Source organism: Gallus gallus, chromosome 2 (assembly GCF_016699485.2).
Source record: "Gallus gallus isolate bGalGal1 chromosome 2, bGalGal1.mat.broiler.GRCg7b, whole genome shotgun sequence".
NCBI classification, from domain to species: Eukaryota; Metazoa; Chordata; class Aves; order Galliformes; family Phasianidae; genus Gallus; species Gallus gallus.
The window spans coordinates 71,444,826-71,449,656 of record NC_052533.1 but is presented as its reverse complement, the minus strand read 5'-3'; the positions used below and the strand labels follow the sequence as shown (position 1 = coordinate 71,449,656).

At 45.1% G+C, this 4,831-nt stretch overlaps 1 pseudogene; it reads left to right on the top strand.

Annotated features, from left to right (window-relative positions):
• Window positions 1-1,691: 1,691 nt before the first annotated feature.
• Window positions 1,692-4,289, top strand: LOC107053632 (annotated as a pseudogene).
• Window positions 4,290-4,831: the final 542 nt, after the last annotated feature.

The following is a 4,831-nucleotide window of genomic DNA, read 5'->3' as shown; positions in this document are numbered from 1 at the left end:
ATTAACACAAGGAGATGCACATTTGATGAAATTGTCACTGTACTGTACATCAAGAAAAGCAAAAGTTTTAAAAATGAATACTGTTTTGTACATCATCATCAAAGCTGTGTTGAAAAGTGGCCCACAGATTTGGCATTTTTGGTGGATTTGACGGCTCACTTAAATGAGTTAAATATATGTGTTCAAGTTGAAAATAAAATCCTGCTATGTTTGAAACCATAACAGGAAACTTAATTTATGGCAAATTATATTACACTTTTTGATACACTGGCTAAATATAGCACTGTGAACAGCAATAAATATCATAGAATCATAGAATCATAGACCATCCTGGGTTGAAAAGGACCACAATGATCATTGAGTTTCAACCCCTCTGCTACGTGCAGGGTCACCAACCAGTAGACCAGGCTGCCCAGAGCCACATCCAGCCTGGCCTTTAATGCCTCCAGGGATGGGGCATCCACAACCTCCTTGGGCAACCTGTTCCAGTGTGTCACCACCCTCTGATTGAAAAACCTCCTCCTAATATCTGACCTAAACCTCCCCTGTCTCAACCTTCCACCTTGTCCAATCATTATCCACCATTTGTAAACAGCCGTTTCCCCTCCTGTTTATATACTCCAATCAAGTACTGGAAGGCCAGAATGAGGTCTGCCTAGAACCTTCTCTTCTCCAAGCTAAACAAGCCCAGTTCCCTCAACCTTTCCTCATAGGAGAGGTGCTCCAGCCCTCTGATCATCTCAGTGGCCCTTTCTCTGGACCTGCTTGTAAGAGACTATTCTTTTATATCATTGACTCAAAGTTTGCTGAGGAACAAGTCCAGGCAAGTCCTGGGCAAAGGCAGAGAAATCTTTTGTCTTGAGGACACTGATGGACAGGTCCTGGCTAAGGATTGTGAAATCCTTTAAGGAGCACAGATGGACAAGGCCAGGGGCATCGAGAGAGAGATAAGCTGCCGCTAATGGCCGGGAAACGGTCTTTTTGTGTGGACTTATCTCAAGGAAAATGGCCATCTCAGGAGGTATGCACAGGACTCTTGCTCAAGCCCCCAGGAATGTCACGTAGGCAGCAGAAAATGGAGGATAAAAGAGGGTCCAATAACCACAACGGTGGAAGCTGATCCTTCACCACAACCACGGCAACGGTAGAGGCTTATCTCTCACCACGACAGACTTGAGGGGTTCTCTGCCAACTGATCTACTCACCGCAACGTGTAGACGGATCTCTACGTGGAGACTGATCTCTCACCACGACACGAGCTTCCTGCCTTCCGATCCTCCTCTACGGACCGTTTGCTGACGGACTTCCCTGGGCCTGCTACCTGAGACCTGCTGCTTCCTCCCTGACCTGCATCCCTCTCGCTGCCCCAGACCGGCCTCGCTGCTCCTGCCCTTCGGCCTCGGACCGTCGGAACGTCGTGCAACGGGACTGCTGCCGGATCCTGGTGGTGACTATCCCCGCTTTACGCAATTCTTGCCTCTTTCTATCTTTTCTATCGCTCGCCTTCCCTTCCCCATCACCCCAATCCTTAATAGCGTCCGTCCTCCCCTTTCCCCATCTCCGTTATTAACATTTGTAATAAACTGGTCGGACCAACATTTGAACCGCTGTTTCTTAATCTCACGCCGGGCATACATATTTCTAAGAACCTCCTCTCCCTCCTATAAATTGGAGCGAGACATTTTTTTTATGGCGTAGTCGGAAGCAGGATACCCGCCGTGAGAGTGTTGTCCTTCCAGATAATAGTCTGAAACTTTCTGCGTGTACCTCCTGGAGTTGCAAGAAGCGATACTTTTTGATAACTTAGACGTGAGCACCTCTCCAGGAAGATCGCTTCATACTCTGAAACTTTACTATTTATGTGTGTACCTCTCGAGGATGTATGAATTTTGTCTAATTGCATTTATTTAATACGTGTGTGCCTCCTCGGGAAGATCTCTCTGCATTTTGTGGTTTAAGGAACCCCTCTACGTGTGCGCCTCTTGGGGAAGTAAGATACACGTTTTTTGACTTAAAAAACGTGTGTGCCTCTCCAAGAAGTTTACTCACTTTGCTGAAAATTGTTTATGTATGCACCTCTCGAGGACGTATGAATCTTGTCTAATTGCATTTAATACGTGTGTGCCTCCTCGGGAAGACCTCTCTGCATTTTGTGACTTAAGGATCTTGCAACTTAAGTGTGAAATTTGAACCTCTTTCGTGCGTGCCTCTTGGAGAAGTGAGGAAGTGATACACGTTTTTTGACTTAAAAAACGTGTGCGCCTCTCCAAGAAGTTTATTCACTTTGTTGAATCCTAGAAAGTGTTGTTTTAGCTTAAAATTAACTGCGGGTTTTGAAACCGAAGTGTGCCTTGCTTTGGTGTGGTGTTTGCAGTTTTTTGTGTGGCTTCGCAGGGAAGTTGGGAGCGATTTTAAGTTGGTTTAGCCTCTTTGTCCTTGTGCTTTCCTCAACAAAGGGAGGCACGATCGGAACATTTACATTTCTTTAGGTGTGGTGTGCCTCTGTGGGAGAGGCGATAAGGAGTTATTTGTACTTTTGAATAGGAGTACCTCCTCCTCTCTCAGTGTATATCTTTCTGCGTATTTAGAAATGAGCAACAGTATGGCCAGTATGAAAAGTGAAGATGTATTATTTGATCTTTTAGAAAAGCATGGTGCTCGGCCTTCTGTATCAGGGGTGGATTGGGCACGACAGAACTGGTATAATTTGCAAAGTGTTTCAGACCGTATTCGTGTTTTACAAAATGAGGCTCGTACTCGGGCCGGAAAAGGGAAATCTTTTATTTGTGCAGTACTCGGTGCTGCTTTAAAAGCAGCTGTGGAGTTCCGAGAGGAAAAGAACTCTACGGAAACCCAGACTATTCAAGCATTACAGGAATCGGTTAAAGTGACGCAAGAATTGGTAAAATCTCTGCAGAAGCCAAATAATGAGTCTTGAGGATCAATTAGAAAGAGAAAAACATAATTCGGTTCTGTTGCAAACAGCTTTTAAGGAGCTGATAACGTGTAAGGACACCGGTGACACTGTTATCCACAGTGCACCTCAAGAAAAAGTTTATCCTCAAGGGAAATTACAAGAGGTGAAGGAAAGGCTAGATAAATTAGAGGCCTCTCCAGCCCACATTCGTCCTTTGATAAAAACTGAATATACTTTCGATAACAGGTGAGGATCTAGATCCTCAAATGAATGTTAAGGAAATTCCCTTTTCAGGCCACTGAACTGGCCAAACTGAAAAAGGATTTCAGTCGCTCCCCAAAGGAGTCTGAAACAGAGTACGTCTGGAGAGTTAGTCTCACTGGCGGAGACCAGATCCTACTGACAGAGAAAGAAGCTGAAGGTTATTGGGGACCAGGAGTATTTTTAACCACTGGCAATAATCGTGCTCCCTGGTCCTTAACACAGAGGGCTGCCTATTGGGCAGGGGGTCTCAACCCTTTAGAAAGGGGAGACCCTCTTGCTATTACCGGAACAATCGACCAGTTAGTGGAGAATGTTCAGAAAGCTGCTTGTCTCCAAATGATGTATGATAGAAAGTTGCAGCTACATCATGAATCACCCATGATGTTACCTGTTAATTCCGGAGAGACTGACACCTCTAATCAGGGGACTTCCTGAATCGTTAAAACCTATAGGTATACAACTCCAAGGAAAGATACAAGCCATGTCTCAGGGAGAGAGAACCTGGGCAGCGTTGGAGGGATCTGTAACTCCTAACCACCAGTCAGGATCTAAAGTGTGGACTTGGGGAGAGGTTGCCCAAGAATTAATTAACTACGGAAGAAAATATGGGCCTGGTGGTTTCTACCTCCAGTAAATTTGAGCCAAGAGGAGTAAGGCTTGCAGTAGCCAACCTTACCTCCAGGCCACCTAGCCCAAAACTTAATGAAACCAAAAAGGTTTCATCCCCAGTAAAAACGGGGACACGATGCATTGATCATAAACGCAATGGACTTTGGACTCTGGGCTGGAGAAAGGGTATTCCACGAGATTTGATGAATGGATTACCCACAGTCAGATTAGAGAAATTAGTTAACTGCTGGCCAGAACAAAAGCTCAAGGGGAGCTGATGCCTTCGCCCCCCCCCTCCCAGGTGAGCGGGAGGTGGGTGGGGGGGTGAAGGGTGGATGTTTATTAGGAAGCTCACGACTAAAGGAAACAATCTGTTAATTACTTGTTTATTTATTATTAGTGGTTATTGTCAAATGTACGGTTGTCTCTTTTCTCTCTTCTATTCATTATGTAATATTCATGTTACCACTCCTGAAGAATCACGGGGTGGTGTCTATGGCAAGTTGCATTGTGTACTGTTGCAACTCTTATGATTTGTATGATTCCATGTTTTATACAAGATGTTGTATCCCCTATTTACTTTGTAACCAAACCTGAAAAATGTTTGTAATGATTGTATGAAACATTTGATTCCACAACCCCTCCCTCCTTTACCCTTGTGCTTGCTATCTTCTCTCACCACCATGGATGCCCAGTGTCCAATTTTTAAGCAACCTTTGAGTCACGGGGTGGTGTAAGAGACTATTCTTTTATATCATTGACTCAAAGTTTGCTGAGGAACAAGTCCAGGCAAGTCCTGGGCAAAGGCAGAGAAATCTTTTGTCTTGAGGACACTGATGGACAGGTCCTGGCTAAGGATTGTGAAATCCTTTAAGGAGCACAGATGGACAAGGCCAGGGGCATCGAGAGAGAGATAAGCTGCCGCTAATGGCCGGGAAACGGTCTTTTTGTGGGGACTTATCTCAAGGAAAATGGCCATCTCAGGAGGTATGCACAGGACTCTTGCTCAAGCCCCCAGGAATGTCACGTAGGCAGCAGAAA